This window comes from Carettochelys insculpta, chromosome 22 (genome assembly GCF_033958435.1).
Source record: "Carettochelys insculpta isolate YL-2023 chromosome 22, ASM3395843v1, whole genome shotgun sequence".
Classification (NCBI taxonomy): Eukaryota; Metazoa; Chordata; order Testudines; family Carettochelyidae; genus Carettochelys; species Carettochelys insculpta.
The window spans coordinates 304,705-321,884 of NC_134158.1; the positions used below are offsets into that span (position 1 = coordinate 304,705).

Below are 17,180 nucleotides of genomic sequence, written 5' to 3' on the forward strand. Positions count from 1 at the left end.
AGCTCCTGTCTCGTGGAAGCTCTGTGCTCTCAACTGAGCCCAAAAGATCTTCGGAGCCACGCTAAATGAGGAGGAGGAGGTCAGAGACCTGTTTAGCAAGCGGGCTGTTTACTCTGTCTGTTCTACAAGCCTGCACCAAAATCCTTGCAACTGGGGTCTCTCATTTGTTGGCTCGAACCGTTTGACTGTCGACCTTTTCTCCCGCTCTTTTATCTGAAGAACGCTGTGCAGTTTAGATGGTGAAGGACTGGCCCAGCATGCTCTTCTGGGGAAGAGGCCAGAAGGGAAGGCTGGTGGTGGTGGCGGCGGCGGCAAAAGGAGGGGGGTTGCAGTAAGACAGGGGCAGACAGCATCAGGCACCTAACCGCGCCGCCTCCGGGTGGGCTCGAACCACCATCCTTTCGGTTAACAGCCGAACGCGCTGACCCATTGCGCCACAGAGACACCTGCGGGCAGCTTGCGCCACCTCCGAGCACAGTGCTCGCCTTGCCGTCAGGCAATCGGTGCAGGAGAAGCACCAGGCTGCCCGCTGGGCCCCAGCCCCTGCGCTGAGCAGAGTGGCGCAGCGGGAGCGTGCTGGGCCCATAACCCAGAGGTCGATGGATCGAAACCATTCTCTGCTAGCCCTGCCTCTCGTGGCCTTTTGATTCAGGCTGAAGCCCACAGGCGGCCAAGACTCTTGCCCCAGCGCTGGGCACTGCAGGCGAGCAAACAGGACGCGGGAGTGACCCTCCTTCGTCTGCGTGAGCCACAAGAGGCTTTGAAGCCAGGTGGTCTCCTGCCAGAGGCTACTTTTGCTCAATGCCCTTGCCTCCTGAGGACTTGTGGGGTGTGCCCATTCTTCCATAGCAGCCCCTAGAATGGAGGCGGAGGGAGCACACGGCTCTCAGCCTCAGCGTGGTGCGCAAGGAACGTGCATCTCTCTCGACGTGTCCTTGCTTTACGTGCGTGTCGCTTGCCTAAGAAAGGTGGGAAGAAAGAGGAGGTTGACGGAAACCAGTGGACTCTGGCCATCCTGCGCATGGGCAATTGGAAAGAGAAGGTCTGATGGGACGCGCGTGGAAGCCCAGGGGGCGGCCTGTGACCGGCGGGACACAGCTTGTCAAGCACTGCCCGAGGCCCTGAAGTGGTGTGGCTGCTTGCCCACAAGTCAAGCGCACCCGTGAGAGATGAAGGCCTCCCGTCTCCGTCTCCGTCTCCGTCTCCGTCTCCTCAAGCGTCGTGAAGCAAGAGAGCTGCCTCATCCCCTTTTCCCACGCAGAAGGGGGAGCGGCTGCACAGGGAGTGCACCAAGGAGGGAGGCTCTGGGAGCTCGAGGCCAGAAAGGGGAAGCACAGGCCCTCTTTCTGCCCATTTTCCATCAGGGCTCCTTTGGCATGCCAAGGGCACGCCACCATCGGCTCGATTGGTGGGCTCTTTCGCCCCGCCTGTCCAATGCCATTCATTTGCGTGCCATTGGTCCTGACACGTGCCCGTGATGGCCTGCTGGAAAGTCAAGGGCTGATGTGCGAGAGGTCGCAGCCTCCTGGCTCCCTGGCCGGCCCGAAGCATCACTGGTTGCCGGCTCTCTTTTCCTGCCCAGAAAGGTGGGCGGGCCCCTGCTGAGGGAACACACCAGGGAGGCTCTTGCCATCGTCCTCATCAACCATGGGCTCAGCGCCCGTTGGTGTCCAATGCCCGTCTCACTAGCGCCTTCCATCTTTCCCTCTCGAGCGTGGAGCGCCCTGCTTGCTGTAGACGAGCTCCGTGCCAAGCTGATCCATCGGCTCCCTGTTCTCTCTGGGCTCTGCCTCTCCTGTTCGAACCCACCGTTATGCCCAATACCGGGCTCTCCATTTTTCAAGTCGTCCTTCCTCTGGCAAATAAGCCCGGAGACCTGGAACTTCCACTGGGGGAACCTTCTGGAGCAGATTCCCTTTGGGCTGAATCTTCCCATACAATTCCTCCTTGGTGACCTTCTCCGCCCAGCCTATTCTCAGCATCCTGCTCCAACAACTCCTCTCCAACGCCACGAACCTTCTCGCTGAAACTTGCCTTTTCACCCACCTCTCCCAGACGGACAACATGCTGCTGAGCGCTCCGCTTTCTGCCTTTCGCTTTGCCAGATCTGATCCGTCGCCTTCAAACTCGCTCTTGCTTTCACGCTCCTAGGCGCTAGTTTCTTCTTCCAGTCCACATCATACGTTACGCCCCTAGCCGGATGCGTGAACTTCTCTACGTTGTCTCCTTCGAGCCCCTCGCCGCTGATCTTCCTCCCTATTTCCTTATCGCCAATTACCAAGCGATGGTCAGAATGGGCCCGTGCCCTTTCCCTTCCCCGCTTAGCGCCTGCACCCTTCTCCCTAGCTTCTCTTCATCTTCTTCCACGATGACTACCTCACCCGCCGACCGCAACTTGGTGTTTTTCTTGACCTGCACAGATAGCCCTTCTCCCTCTTCCTTGATCTTGTCCATCGCTCTCTCGAGGGGGCGTGATGAACTCGCACGGCGCTAGGGGAGCGCCTTCTCTCGTACCTCTCCTCCTTCTAAACCAACTTCCCATCTCTGCGCGCATGCTCGCCGCTGCCGCCTCACCCTCCTCCGTATCCTCCAGCAACCGTATCAGTCTGCCGTCCACTCCGGACGACCCCAACACCTGACGAGTGACTTTCTCATCTCTCCTGTCAAACGCCTTCCGAGAAGGGACGAGGCGACTGTCGACGTGCCGGTCCTTTCGTCCAGCTCTCTGCGCTCTCAGGCTCGCTTGCCATATCGGCTGTCTGCTCCTTCTATCTTTCCCGAGTCCCGCTTGCTCGTCCGCCAGCAGTTCCTCGCGCTGCGCTCTCCATCTCGCCTTCGGTATCCTTGTCAGCCCCTCGGGTACATGGCCGGTTAGGGCACTCGTCGTCTTGTTCTTGCAGTCGGATGCGCTTGCTTTCTTGTGTCTTGTCACTGGCTCTTGGGGTGCTAGGCAGCTCTGCTTGGCCCTGAGGGGCACGGGATGTGGCGCCCCCTTCACTCTGCCCTTGGCCCGCCTGGCTGTGCGCTGGCTCAGCCGGGAGGGGACTCAGGCTTGGGCGGCATGGCCGCGCTTCCCTGGCAAGGCATGAGACAGGGATGACGTTCTTCGATTGTCACAGGGAGAGACACATCGTTGCCGCAACTCCTCTGTCTGCACCAAATCTTGGACCAAGTGGCTGAAGGAAGCGGGAGAGGAAAGAGCCTGACGATTTGCTGACTTTCTTGCCACTCCTTCCAGGCACGTCTCATTTTTGGAGCTGAAGTTCTGAGTTTTGGCTGCGGACAAGCGCTTCAAAGGTTTGCTTCCGGCCGACTTGGCAGGGCTTGGCTGACTTTTTCTTTGCACAAGCCTGCTGCTCAAGCGACTGGCAAAGGCCTCCAGAGGTGCCAGTCCCCTTCTGAGGAATTTTGCTGGGAACGTTGAGATGAGCATGTAAACAATGGCTGCTCGCTCCAAAGGACTGTGTCATGCGTGGAGAAACTCCTTCGTGGAACCTCCTTTCACACAAGGAAAACGAGGCAGTTCCCTCCACACGAGCTCGAGAGCTGGAGGAAGGCCCTGTCTGGGCTTCCACATTGCTCTTCATTCCAGCTCCTGTCTCGTGGAAGCTCTGTGCTCTCAACTGAGCCCAAAAGATCTTCGGAGCCACGCTAAATGAGGAGGAGGAGGTCAGAGACCTGTTTAGCAAGCGGGCTGTTTACTCTGTCTGTTCTACAAGCCTGCACCAAAATCCTTGCAACTGGGGTCTCTCATTTGTTGGCTCGAACCGTTTGACTGTCGACCTTTTCTCCCGCTCTTTTATCTGAAGAACGCTGTGCAGTTTAGATGGTGAAGGACTGGCCCAGCATGCTCTTCTGGGGAAGAGGCCAGAAGGGAAGGCTGGTGGTGGTGGCGGCGGCGGCAAAAGGAGGGGGGTTGCAGTAAGACAGGGGCAGACAGCATCAGGCACCTAACCGCGCCGCCTCCGGGTGGGCTCGAACCACCATCCTTTCGGTTAACAGCCGAACGCGCTGACCCATTGCGCCACAGAGACACCTGCGGGCAGCTTGCGCCACCTCCGAGCACAGTGCTCGCCTTGCCGTCAGGCAATCGGTGCAGGAGAAGCACCAGGCTGCCCGCTGGGCCCCAGCCCCTGCGCTGAGCAGAGTGGCGCAGCGGGAGCGTGCTGGGCCCATAACCCAGAGGTCGATGGATCGAAACCATTCTCTGCTAGCCCTGCCTCTCGTGGCCTTTTGATTCAGGCTGAAGCCCACAGGCGGCCAAGACTCTTGCCCCAGCGCTGGGCACTGCAGGCGAGCAAACAGGACGCGGGAGTGACCCTCCTTCGTCTGCGTGAGCCACAAGAGGCTTTGAAGCCAGGTGGTCTCCTGCCAGAGGCTACTTTTGCTCAATGCCCTTGCCTCCTGAGGACTTGTGGGGTGTGCCCATTCTTCCATAGCAGCCCCTAGAATGGAGGCGGAGGGAGCACACGGCTCTCAGCCTCAGCGTGGTGCGCAAGGAACGTGCATCTCTCTCGACGTGTCCTTGCTTTACGTGCGTGTCGCTTGCCTAAGAAAGGTGGGAAGAAAGAGGAGGTTGACGGAAACCAGTGGACTCTGGCCATCCTGCGCATGGGCAATTGGAAAGAGAAGGTCTGATGGGACGCGCGTGGAAGCCCAGGGGGCGGCCTGTGACCGGCGGGACACAGCTTGTCAAGCACTGCCCGAGGCCCTGAAGTGGTGTGGCTGCTTGCCCACAAGTCAAGCGCACCCGTGAGAGATGAAGGCCTCCCGTCTCCGTCTCCGTCTCCGTCTCCGTCTCCTCAAGCGTCGTGAAGCAAGAGAGCTGCCTCATCCCCTTTTCCCACGCAGAAGGGGGAGCGGCTGCACAGGGAGTGCACCAAGGAGGGAGGCTCTGGGAGCTCGAGGCCAGAAAGGGGAAGCACAGGCCCTCTTTCTGCCCATTTTCCATCAGGGCTCCTTTGGCATGCCAAGGGCACGCCACCATCGGCTCGATTGGTGGGCTCTTTCGCCCCGCCTCTCCAATGCCATTCATTTGCGTGCCATTGGTCCTGACACGTGCCCGTGATGGCCTGCTGGAAAGTCAAGGGCTGATGTGCGAGAGGTCGCAGCCTCCTGGCTCCCTGGCCGGCCCGAAGCATCACTGGTTGCCGGCTCTCTTTTCCTGCCCAGAAAGGTGGGCGGGCCCCTGCTGAGGGAACACACCAGGGAGGCTCTTGCCATCGTCCTCATCAACCATGGGCTCAGCGCCCGTTGGTGTCCAATGCCCGTCTCACTAGCGCCTTCCATCTTTCCCTCTCGAGCGTGGAGCGCCCTGCTTGCTGTAGACGAGCTCCGTGCCAAGCTGATCCATCGGCTCCCTGTTCTCTCTGGGCTCTGCCTCTCCTGTTCGAACCCACCGTTATGCCCAATACCGGGCTCTCCATTTTTCAAGTCGTCCTTCCTCTGGCAAATAAGCCCGGAGACCTGGAACTTCCACTGGGGGAACCTTCTGGAGCAGATTCCCTTTGGGCTGAATCTTCCCATACAATTCCTCCTTGGTGACCTTCTCCGCCCAGCCTATTCTCAGCATCCTGCTCCAACAACTCCTCTCCAACGCCACGAACCTTCTCGCTGAAACTTGCCTTTTCACCCACCTCTCCCAGACGGACAACATGCTGCTGAGCGCTCCGCTTTCTGCCTTTCGCTTTGCCAGATCTGATCCGTCGCCTTCAAACTCGCTCTTGCTTTCACGCTCCTAGGCGCTAGTTTCTTCTTCCAGTCCACATCATACGTTACGCCCCTAGCCGGATGCGTGAACTTCTCTACGTTGTCTCCTTCGAGCCCCTCGCCGCTGATCTTCCTCCCTATTTCCTTATCGCCAATTACCAAGCGATGGTCAGAATGGGCCCGTGCCCTTTCCCTTCCCCGCTTAGCGCCTGCACCCTTCTCCCTAGCTTCTCTTCATCTTCTTCCACGATGACTACCTCACCCGCCGACCGCAACTTGGTGTTTTTCTTGACCTGCACAGATAGCCCTTCTCCCTCTTCCTTGATCTTGTCCATCGCTCTCTCGAGGGGGCGTGATGAACTCGCACGGCGCTAGGGGAGCGCCTTCTCTCGTACCTCTCCTCCTTCTAAACCAACTTCCCATCTCTGCGCGCATGCTCGCCGCTGCCGCCTCACCCTCCTCCGTATCCTCCAGCAACCGTATCAGTCTGCCGTCCACTCCGGACGACCCCAACACCTGACGAGTGACTTTCTCATCTCTCCTGTCAAACGCCTTCCGAGAAGGGACGAGGCGACTGTCGACGTGCCGGTCCTTTCGTCCAGCTCTCTGCGCTCTCAGGCTCGCTTGCCATATCGGCTGTCTGCTCCTTCTATCTTTCCCGAGTCCCGCTTGCTCGTCCGCCAGCAGTTCCTCGCGCTGCGCTCTCCATCTCGCCTTCGGTATCCTTGTCAGCCCCTCGGGTACATGGCCGGTTAGGGCACTCGTCGTCTTGTTCTTGCAGTCGGATGCGCTTGCTTTCTTGTGTCTTGTCACTGGCTCTTGGGGTGCTAGGCAGCTCTGCTTGGCCCTGAGGGGCACGGGATGTGGCGCCCCCTTCACTCTGCCCTTGGCCCGCCTGGCTGTGCGCTGGCTCAGCCGGGAGGGGACTCAGGCTTGGGCGGCATGGCCGCGCTTCCCTGGCAAGGCATGAGACAGGGATGACGTTCTTCGATTGTCACAGGGAGAGACACATCGTTGCCGCAACTCCTCTGTCTGCACCAAATCTTGGACCAAGTGGCTGAAGGAAGCGGGAGAGGAAAGAGCCTGACGATTTGCTGACTTTCTTGCCACTCCTTCCAGGCACGTCTCATTTTTGGAGCTGAAGTTCTGAGTTTTGGCTGCGGACAAGCGCTTCAAAGGTTTGCTTCCGGCCGACTTGGCAGGGCTTGGCTGACTTTTTCTTTGCACAAGCCTGCTGCTCAAGCGACTGGCAAAGGCCTCCAGAGGTGCCAGTCCCCTTCTGAGGAATTTTGCTGGGAACGTTGAGATGAGCATGTAAACAATGGCTGCTCGCTCCAAAGGACTGTGTCATGCGTGGAGAAACTCCTTCGTGGAACCTCCTTTCACACAAGGAAAACGAGGCAGTTCCCTCCACACGAGCTCGAGAGCTGGAGGAAGGCCCTGTCTGGGCTTCCACATTGCTCTTCATTCCAGCTCCTGTCTCGTGGAAGCTCTGTGCTCTCAACTGAGCCCAAAAGATCTTCGGAGCCACGCTAAATGAGGAGGAGGAGGTCAGAGACCTGTTTAGCAAGCGGGCTGTTTACTCTGTCTGTTCTACAAGCCTGCACCAAAATCCTTGCAACTGGGGTCTCTCATTTGTTGGCTCGAACCGTTTGACTGTCGACCTTTTCTCCCGCTCTTTTATCTGAAGAACGCTGTGCAGTTTAGATGGTGAAGGACTGGCCCAGCATGCTCTTCTGGGGAAGAGGCCAGAAGGGAAGGCTGGTGGTGGTGGCGGCGGCGGCGGCAAAAGGAGGGGGGTTGCAGTAAGACAGGGGCAGACAGCATCAGGCACCTAACCGCGCCGCCTCCGGGTGGGCTCGAACCACCATCCTTTCGGTTAACAGCCGAACGCGCTGACCCATTGCGCCACAGAGACACCTGCGGGCAGCTTGCGCCACCTCCGAGCACAGTGCTCGCCTTGCCGTCAGGCAATCGGTGCAGGAGAAGCACCAGGCTGCCCGCTGGGCCCCAGCCCCTGCGCTGAGCAGAGTGGCGCAGCGGGAGCGTGCTGGGCCCATAACCCAGAGGTCGATGGATCGAAACCATTCTCTGCTAGCCCTGCCTCTCGTGGCCTTTTGATTCAGGCTGAAGCCCACAGGCGGCCAAGACTCTTGCCCCAGCGCTGGGCACTGCAGGCGAGCAAACAGGACGCGGGAGTGACCCTCCTTCGTCTGCGTGAGCCACAAGAGGCTTTGAAGCCAGGTGGTCTCCTGCCAGAGGCTACTTTTGCTCAATGCCCTTGCCTCCTGAGGACTTGTGGGGTGTGCCCATTCTTCCATAGCAGCCCCTAGAATGGAGGCGGAGGGAGCACACGGCTCTCAGCCTCAGCGTGGTGCGCGAGGAACGTGCATCTCTCTCGACGTGTCCTTGCTTTACGTGCGTGTCGCTTGCCTAAGAAAGGTGGGAAGAAAGAGGAGGTTGACGGAAACCAGTGGACTCTGGCCATCCTGCGCATGGGCAATTGGAAAGAGAAGGTCTGATGGGACGCGCGTGGAAGCCCAGGGGGCGGCCTGTGACCGGCGGGACACAGCTTGTCAAGCACTGCCCGAGGCCCTGAAGTGGTGTGGCTGCTTGCCCACAAGTCAAGCGCACCCGTGAGAGATGAAGGCCTCCCGTCTCCGTCTCCGTCTCCGTCTCCGTCTCCTCAAGCGTCGTGAAGCAAGAGAGCTGCCTCATCCCCTTTTCCCACGCAGAAGGGGGAGCGGCTGCACAGGGAGTGCACCAAGGAGGGAGGCTCTGGGAGCTCGAGGCCAGAAAGGGGAAGCACAGGCCCTCTTTCTGCCCATTTTCCATCAGGGCTCCTTTGGCATGCCAAGGGCACGCCACCATCGGCTCGATTGGTGGGCTCTTTCGCCCCGCCTCTCCAATGCCATTCATTTGCGTGCCATTGGTCCTGACACGTGCCCGTGATGGCCTGCTGGAAAGTCAAGGGCTGATGTGCGAGAGGTCGCAGCCTCCTGGCTCCCTGGCCGGCCCGAAGCATCACTGGTTGCCGGCTCTCTTTTCCTGCCCAGAAAGGTGGGCGGGCCCCTGCTGAGGGAACACACCAGGGAGGCTCTTGCCATCGTCCTCATCAACCATGGGCTCAGCGCCCGTTGGTGTCCAATGCCCGTCTCACTAGCGCCTTCCATCTTTCCCTCTCGAGCGTGGAGCGCCCTGCTTGCTGTAGACGAGCTCCGTGCCAAGCTGATCCATCGGCTCCCTGTTCTCTCTGGGCTCTGCCTCTCCTGTTCGAACCCACCGTTATGCCCAATACCGGGCTCTCCATTTTTCAAGTCGTCCTTCCTCTGGCAAATAAGCCCGGAGACCTGGAACTTCCACTGGGGGAACCTTCTGGAGCAGATTCCCTTTGGGCTGAATCTTCCCATACAATTCCTCCTTGGTGACCTTCTCCGCCCAGCCTATTCTCAGCATCCTGCTCCAACAACTCCTCTCCAACGCCACGAACCTTCTCGCTGAAACTTGCCTTTTCACCCACCTCTCCCAGACGGACAACATGCTGCTGAGCGCTCCGCTTTCTGCCTTTCGCTTTGCCAGATCTGATCCGTCGCCTTCAAACTCGCTCTTGCTTTCACGCTCCTAGGCGCTAGTTTCTTCTTCCAGTCCACATCATACGTTACGCCCCTAGCCGGATGCGTGAACTTCTCTACGTTGTCTCCTTCGAGCCCCTCGCCGCTGATCTTCCTCCCTATTTCCTTATCGCCAATTACCAAGCGATGGTCAGAATGGGCCCGTGCCCTTTCCCTTCCCCGCTTAGCGCCTGCACCCTTCTCCCTAGCTTCTCTTCATCTTCTTCCACGATGACTACCTCACCCGCCGACCGCAACTTGGTGTTTTTCTTGACCTGCACAGATAGCCCTTCTCCCTCTTCCTTGATCTTGTCCATCGCTCTCTCGAGGGGGCGTGATGAACTCGCACGGCGCTAGGGGAGCGCCTTCTCTCGTACCTCTCCTCCTTCTAAACCAACTTCCCATCTCTGCGCGCATGCTCGCCGCTGCCGCCTCACCCTCCTCCGTATCCTCCAGCAACCGTATCAGTCTGCCGTCCACTCCGGACGACCCCAACACCTGACGAGTGACTTTCTCATCTCTCCTGTCAAACGCCTTCCGAGAAGGGACGAGGCGACTGTCGACGTGCCGGTCCTTTCGTCCAGCTCTCTGCGCTCTCAGGCTCGCTTGCCATATCGGCTGTCTGCTCCTTCTATCTTTCCCGAGTCCCGCTTGCTCGTCCGCCAGCAGTTCCTCGCGCTGCGCTCTCCATCTCGCCTTCGGTATCCTTGTCAGCCCCTCGGGTACATGGCCGGTTAGGGCACTCGTCGTCTTGTTCTTGCAGTCGGATGCGCTTGCTTTCTTGTGTCTTGTCACTGGCTCTTGGGGTGCTAGGCAGCTCTGCTTGGCCCTGAGGGGCACGGGATGTGGCGCCCCCTTCACTCTGCCCTTGGCCCGCCTGGCTGTGCGCTGGCTCAGCCGGGAGGGGACTCAGGCTTGGGCGGCATGGCCGCGCTTCCCTGGCAAGGCATGAGACAGGGATGACGTTCTTCGATTGTCACAGGGAGAGACACATCGTTGCCGCAACTCCTCTGTCTGCACCAAATCTTGGACCAAGTGGCTGAAGGAAGCGGGAGAGGAAAGAGCCTGACGATTTGCTGACTTTCTTGCCACTCCTTCCAGGCACGTCTCATTTTTGGAGCTGAAGTTCTGAGTTTTGGCTGCGGACAAGCGCTTCAAAGGTTTGCTTCCGGCCGACTTGGCAGGGCTTGGCTGACTTTTTCTTTGCACAAGCCTGCTGCTCAAGCGACTGGCAAAGGCCTCCAGAGGTGCCAGTCCCCTTCTGAGGAATTTTGCTGGGAACGTTGAGATGAGCATGTAAACAATGGCTGCTCGCTCCAAAGGACTGTGTCATGCGTGGAGAAACTCCTTCGTGGAACCTCCTTTCACACAAGGAAAACGAGGCAGTTCCCTCCACACGAGCTCGAGAGCTGGAGGAAGGCCCTGTCTGGGCTTCCACATTGCTCTTCATTCCAGCTCCTGTCTCGTGGAAGCTCTGTGCTCTCAACTGAGCCCAAAAGATCTTCGGAGCCACGCTAAATGAGGAGGAGGAGGTCAGAGACCTGTTTAGCAAGCGGGCTGTTTACTCTGTCTGTTCTACAAGCCTGCACCAAAATCCTTGCAACTGGGGTCTCTCATTTGTTGGCTCGAACCGTTTGACTGTCGACCTTTTCTCCCGCTCTTTTATCTGAAGAACGCTGTGCAGTTTAGATGGTGAAGGACTGGCCCAGCATGCTCTTCTGGGGAAGAGGCCAGAAGGGAAGGCTGGTGGTGGTGGCGGCGGCGGCGGCAAAAGGAGGGGGGTTGCAGTAAGACAGGGGCAGACAGCATCAGGCACCTAACCGCGCCGCCTCCGGGTGGGCTCGAACCACCATCCTTTCGGTTAACAGCCGAACGCGCTGACCCATTGCGCCACAGAGACACCTGCGGGCAGCTTGCGCCACCTCCGAGCACAGTGCTCGCCTTGCCGTCAGGCAATCGGTGCAGGAGAAGCACCAGGCTGCCCGCTGGGCCCCAGCCCCTGCGCTGAGCAGAGTGGCGCAGCGGGAGCGTGCTGGGCCCATAACCCAGAGGTCGATGGATCGAAACCATTCTCTGCTAGCCCTGCCTCTCGTGGCCTTTTGATTCAGGCTGAAGCCCACAGGCGGCCAAGACTCTTGCCCCAGCGCTGGGCACTGCAGGCGAGCAAACAGGACGCGGGAGTGACCCTCCTTCGTCTGCGTGAGCCACAAGAGGCTTTGAAGCCAGGTGGTCTCCTGCCAGAGGCTACTTTTGCTCAATGCCCTTGCCTCCTGAGGACTTGTGGGGTGTGCCCATTCTTCCATAGCAGCCCCTAGAATGGAGGCGGAGGGAGCACACGGCTCTCAGCCTCAGCGTGGTGCGCGAGGAACGTGCATCTCTCTCGACGTGTCCTTGCTTTACGTGCGTGTCGCTTGCCTAAGAAAGGTGGGAAGAAAGAGGAGGTTGACGGAAACCAGTGGACTCTGGCCATCCTGCGCATGGGCAATTGGAAAGAGAAGGTCTGATGGGACGCGCGTGGAAGCCCAGGGGGCGGCCTGTGACCGGCGGGACACAGCTTGTCAAGCACTGCCCGAGGCCCTGAAGTGGTGTGGCTGCTTGCCCACAAGTCAAGCGCACCCGTGAGAGATGAAGGCCTCCCGTCTCCGTCTCCGTCTCCGTCTCCGTCTCCTCAAGCGTCGTGAAGCAAGAGAGCTGCCTCATCCCCTTTTCCCACGCAGAAGGGGGAGCGGCTGCACAGGGAGTGCACCAAGGAGGGAGGCTCTGGGAGCTCGAGGCCAGAAAGGGGAAGCACAGGCCCTCTTTCTGCCCATTTTCCATCAGGGCTCCTTTGGCATGCCAAGGGCACGCCACCATCGGCTCGATTGGTGGGCTCTTTCGCCCCGCCTCTCCAATGCCATTCATTTGCGTGCCATTGGTCCTGACACGTGCCCGTGATGGCCTGCTGGAAAGTCAAGGGCTGATGTGCGAGAGGTCGCAGCCTCCTGGCTCCCTGGCCGGCCCGAAGCATCACTGGTTGCCGGCTCTCTTTTCCTGCCCAGAAAGGTGGGCGGGCCCCTGCTGAGGGAACACACCAGGGAGGCTCTTGCCATCGTCCTCATCAACCATGGGCTCAGCGCCCGTTGGTGTCCAATGCCCGTCTCACTAGCGCCTTCCATCTTTCCCTCTCGAGCGTGGAGCGCCCTGCTTGCTGTAGACGAGCTCCGTGCCAAGCTGATCCATCGGCTCCCTGTTCTCTCTGGGCTCTGCCTCTCCTGTTCGAACCCACCGTTATGCCCAATACCGGGCTCTCCATTTTTCAAGTCGTCCTTCCTCTGGCAAATAAGCCCGGAGACCTGGAACTTCCACTGGGGGAACCTTCTGGAGCAGATTCCCTTTGGGCTGAATCTTCCCATACAATTCCTCCTTGGTGACCTTCTCCGCCCAGCCTATTCTCAGCATCCTGCTCCAACAACTCCTCTCCAACGCCACGAACCTTCTCGCTGAAACTTGCCTTTTCACCCACCTCTCCCAGACGGACAACATGCTGCTGAGCGCTCCGCTTTCTGCCTTTCGCTTTGCCAGATCTGATCCGTCGCCTTCAAACTCGCTCTTGCTTTCACGCTCCTAGGCGCTAGTTTCTTCTTCCAGTCCACATCATACGTTACGCCCCTAGCCGGATGCGTGAACTTCTCTACGTTGTCTCCTTCGAGCCCCTCGCCGCTGATCTTCCTCCCTATTTCCTTATCGCCAATTACCAAGCGATGGTCAGAATGGGCCCGTGCCCTTTCCCTTCCCCGCTTAGCGCCTGCACCCTTCTCCCTAGCTTCTCTTCATCTTCTTCCACGATGACTACCTCACCCGCCGACCGCAACTTGGTGTTTTTCTTGACCTGCACAGATAGCCCTTCTCCCTCTTCCTTGATCTTGTCCATCGCTCTCTCGAGGGGGCGTGATGAACTCGCACGGCGCTAGGGGAGCGCCTTCTCTCGTACCTCTCCTCCTTCTAAACCAACTTCCCATCTCTGCGCGCATGCTCGCCGCTGCCGCCTCACCCTCCTCCGTATCCTCCAGCAACCGTATCAGTCTGCCGTCCACTCCGGACGACCCCAACACCTGACGAGTGACTTTCTCATCTCTCCTGTCAAACGCCTTCCGAGAAGGGACGAGGCGACTGTCGACGTGCCGGTCCTTTCGTCCAGCTCTCTGCGCTCTCAGGCTCGCTTGCCATATCGGCTGTCTGCTCCTTCTATCTTTCCCGAGTCCCGCTTGCTCGTCCGCCAGCAGTTCCTCGCGCTGCGCTCTCCATCTCGCCTTCGGTATCCTTGTCAGCCCCTCGGGTACATGGCCGGTTAGGGCACTCGTCGTCTTGTTCTTGCAGTCGGATGCGCTTGCTTTCTTGTGTCTTGTCACTGGCTCTTGGGGTGCTAGGCAGCTCTGCTTGGCCCTGAGGGGCACGGGATGTGGCGCCCCCTTCACTCTGCCCTTGGCCCGCCTGGCTGTGCGCTGGCTCAGCCGGGAGGGGACTCAGGCTTGGGCGGCATGGCCGCGCTTCCCTGGCAAGGCATGAGACAGGGATGACGTTCTTCGATTGTCACAGGGAGAGACACATCGTTGCCGCAACTCCTCTGTCTGCACCAAATCTTGGACCAAGTGGCTGAAGGAAGCGGGAGAGGAAAGAGCCTGACGATTTGCTGACTTTCTTGCCACTCCTTCCAGGCACGTCTCATTTTTGGAGCTGAAGTTCTGAGTTTTGGCTGCGGACAAGCGCTTCAAAGGTTTGCTTCCGGCCGACTTGGCAGGGCTTGGCTGACTTTTTCTTTGCACAAGCCTGCTGCTCAAGCGACTGGCAAAGGCCTCCAGAGGTGCCAGTCCCCTTCTGAGGAATTTTGCTGGGAACGTTGAGATGAGCATGTAAACAATGGCTGCTCGCTCCAAAGGACTGTGTCATGCGTGGAGAAACTCCTTCGTGGAACCTCCTTTCACACAAGGAAAACGAGGCAGTTCCCTCCACACGAGCTCGAGAGCTGGAGGAAGGCCCTGTCTGGGCTTCCACATTGCTCTTCATTCCAGCTCCTGTCTCGTGGAAGCTCTGTGCTCTCAACTGAGCCCAAAAGATCTTCGGAGCCACGCTAAATGAGGAGGAGGAGGTCAGAGACCTGTTTAGCAAGCGGGCTGTTTACTCTGTCTGTTCTACAAGCCTGCACCAAAATCCTTGCAACTGGGGTCTCTCATTTGTTGGCTCGAACCGTTTGACTGTCGACCTTTTCTCCCGCTCTTTTATCTGAAGAACGCTGTGCAGTTTAGATGGTGAAGGACTGGCCCAGCATGCTCTTCTGGGGAAGAGGCCAGAAGGGAAGGCTGGTGGTGGTGGCGGCGGCGGCGGCAAAAGGAGGGGGGTTGCAGTAAGACAGGGGCAGACAGCATCAGGCACCTAACCGCGCCGCCTCCGGGTGGGCTCGAACCACCATCCTTTCGGTTAACAGCCGAACGCGCTGACCCATTGCGCCACAGAGACACCTGCGGGCAGCTTGCGCCACCTCCGAGCACAGTGCTCGCCTTGCCGTCAGGCAATCGGTGCAGGAGAAGCACCAGGCTGCCCGCTGGGCCCCAGCCCCTGCGCTGAGCAGAGTGGCGCAGCGGGAGCGTGCTGGGCCCATAACCCAGAGGTCGATGGATCGAAACCATTCTCTGCTAGCCCTGCCTCTCGTGGCCTTTTGATTCAGGCTGAAGCCCACAGGCGGCCAAGACTCTTGCCCCAGCGCTGGGCACTGCAGGCGAGCAAACAGGACGCGGGAGTGACCCTCCTTCGTCTGCGTGAGCCACAAGAGCCTTTGAAGCCAGGTGGTCTCCTGCCAGAGGCTACTTTTGCTCAATGCCCTTGCCTCCTGAGGACTTGTGGGGTGTGCCCATTCTTCCATAGCAGCCCCTAGAATGGAGGCGGAGGGAGCACACGGCTCTCAGCCTCAGCGTGGTGCGCAAGGAACGTGCATCTCTCTCGACGTGTCCTTGCTTTACGTGCGTGTCGCTTGCCTAAGAAAGGTGGGAAGAAAGAGGAGGTTGACGGAAACCAGTGGACTCTGGCCATCCTGCGCATGGGCAATTGGAAAGAGAAGGTCTGATGGGACGCGCGTGGAAGCCCAGGGGGCGGCCTGTGACCGGCGGGACACAGCTTGTCAAGCACTGCCCGAGGCCCTGAAGTGGTGTGGCTGCTTGCCCACAAGTCAAGCGCACCCGTGAGAGATGAAGGCCTCCCGTCTCCGTCTCCGTCTCCGTCTCCGTCTCCTCAAGCGTCGTGAAGCAAGAGAGCTGCCTCATCCCCTTTTCCCACGCAGAAGGGGGAGCGGCTGCACAGGGAGTGCACCAAGGAGGGAGGCTCTGGGAGCTCGAGGCCAGAAAGGGGAAGCACAGGCCCTCTTTCTGCCCATTTTCCATCAGGGCTCCTTTGGCATGCCAAGGGCACGCCACCATCGGCTCGATTGGTGGGCTCTTTCGCCCCGCCTCTCCAATGCCATTCATTTGCGTGCCATTGGTCCTGACACGTGCCCGTGATGGCCTGCTGGAAAGTCAAGGGCTGATGTGCGAGAGGTCGCAGCCTCCTGGCTCCCTGGCCGGCCCGAAGCATCACTGGTTGCCGGCTCTCTTTTCCTGCCCAGAAAGGTGGGCGGGCCCCTGCTGAGGGAACACACCAGGGAGGCTCTTGCCATCGTCCTCATCAACCATGGGCTCAGCGCCCGTTGGTGTCCAATGCCCGTCTCACTAGCGCCTTCCATCTTTCCCTCTCGAGCGTGGAGCGCCCTGCTTGCTGTAGACGAGCTCCGTGCCAAGCTGATCCATCGGCTCCCTGTTCTCTCTGGGCTCTGCCTCTCCTGTTCGAACCCACCGTTATGCCCAATACCGGGCTCTCCATTTTTCAAGTCGTCCTTCCTCTGGCAAATAAGCCCGGAGACCTGGAACTTCCACTGGGGGAACCTTCTGGAGCAGATTCCCTTTGGGCTGAATCTTCCCATACAATTCCTCCTTGGTGACCTTCTCCGCCCAGCCGATTCTCAGCATCCTGCTCCAACAACTCCTCTCCAACGCCACGAACCTTCTCGCTGAAACTTGCCTTTTCACCCACCTCTCCCAGACGGACAACATGCTGCTGAGCGCTCCGCTTTCTGCCTTTCGCTTTGCCAGATCTGATCCGTCGCCTTCAAACTCGCTCTTGCTTTCACGCTCCTAGGCGCTAGTTTCTTCTTCCAGTCCACATCATACGTTACGCCCCTAGCCGGATGCGTGAACTTCTCTACGTTGTCTCCTTCGAGCCCCTCGCCGCTGATCTTCCTCCCTATTTCCTTATCGCCAATTACCAAGCGATGGTCAGAATGGGCCCGTGCCCTTTCCCTTCCCCGCTTAGCGCCTGCACCCTTCTCCCTAGCTTCTCTTCATCTTCTTCCACGATGACTACCTCACCCGCCGACCGCAACTTGGTGTTTTTCTTGACCTGCACAGATAGCCCTTCTCCCTCTTCCTTGATCTTGTCCATCGCTCTCTCGAGGGGGCGTGATGAACTCGCACGGCGCTAGGGGAGCGCCTTCTCTCGTACCTCTCCTCCTTCTAAACCAACTTCCCATCTCTGCGCGCATGCTCGCCGCTGCCGCCTCACCCTCCTCCGTATCCTCCAGCAACCGTATCAGTCTGCCGTCCACTCCGGACGACCCCAACACCTGACGAGTGACTTTCTCATCTCTCCTGTCAAACGCCTTCCGAGAAGGGACGAGGCGACTGTCGACGTGCCGGTCCTTTCGTCCAGCTCTCTGCGCTCTCAGGCTCGCTTGCCATATCGGCTGTCTGCTCCTTCTATCTTTCCCGAGTCCCGCTTGCTCGTCCGCCAGCAGTTCCT

The 17,180-nt window shown here is 59.1% G+C and overlaps 10 non-coding genes across 10 annotated transcripts; 5 read left to right on the top strand and 5 right to left on the bottom strand.

Moving 5' to 3' along the window:
- Positions 1-370: 370 nt before the first annotated feature.
- Positions 371-444, bottom strand: TRNAN-GUU (transfer RNA asparagine (anticodon GUU)). Its single transcript has one exon. It is a non-coding gene; the product is annotated as a tRNA-Asn (tRNA).
- Positions 445-551: 107 nt separating this feature from the next.
- Positions 552-623, top strand: TRNAM-CAU (transfer RNA methionine (anticodon CAU)). The gene has a single exon. It is a non-coding gene; the product is annotated as a tRNA-Met (tRNA).
- Positions 624-3,960: 3,337 nt separating this feature from the next.
- On the bottom strand, positions 3,961-4,034 carry TRNAN-GUU (transfer RNA asparagine (anticodon GUU)). Its single transcript has one exon. It is a non-coding gene; the product is annotated as a tRNA-Asn (tRNA).
- Positions 4,035-4,141: 107 nt separating this feature from the next.
- Positions 4,142-4,213, top strand: TRNAM-CAU (transfer RNA methionine (anticodon CAU)). Its single transcript has one exon. It is a non-coding gene; the product is annotated as a tRNA-Met (tRNA).
- Positions 4,214-7,553: 3,340 nt separating this feature from the next.
- TRNAN-GUU (transfer RNA asparagine (anticodon GUU)) lies at positions 7,554-7,627 on the bottom strand. The gene has a single exon. It is a non-coding gene; the product is annotated as a tRNA-Asn (tRNA).
- A 107-nt stretch (positions 7,628-7,734) lies between these two features.
- On the top strand, positions 7,735-7,806 carry TRNAM-CAU (transfer RNA methionine (anticodon CAU)). Its single transcript has one exon. It is a non-coding gene; the product is annotated as a tRNA-Met (tRNA).
- Positions 7,807-11,146: 3,340 nt separating this feature from the next.
- Positions 11,147-11,220, bottom strand: TRNAN-GUU (transfer RNA asparagine (anticodon GUU)). The gene has a single exon. It is a non-coding gene; the product is annotated as a tRNA-Asn (tRNA).
- A 107-nt stretch (positions 11,221-11,327) lies between these two features.
- Positions 11,328-11,399, top strand: TRNAM-CAU (transfer RNA methionine (anticodon CAU)). The gene has a single exon. It is a non-coding gene; the product is annotated as a tRNA-Met (tRNA).
- Positions 11,400-14,739: 3,340 nt separating this feature from the next.
- TRNAN-GUU (transfer RNA asparagine (anticodon GUU)) lies at positions 14,740-14,813 on the bottom strand. Its single transcript has one exon. It is a non-coding gene; the product is annotated as a tRNA-Asn (tRNA).
- Positions 14,814-14,920: 107 nt separating this feature from the next.
- On the top strand, positions 14,921-14,992 carry TRNAM-CAU (transfer RNA methionine (anticodon CAU)). The gene has a single exon. It is a non-coding gene; the product is annotated as a tRNA-Met (tRNA).
- The last annotated feature ends 2,188 nt before the right edge of the window (positions 14,993-17,180 follow it).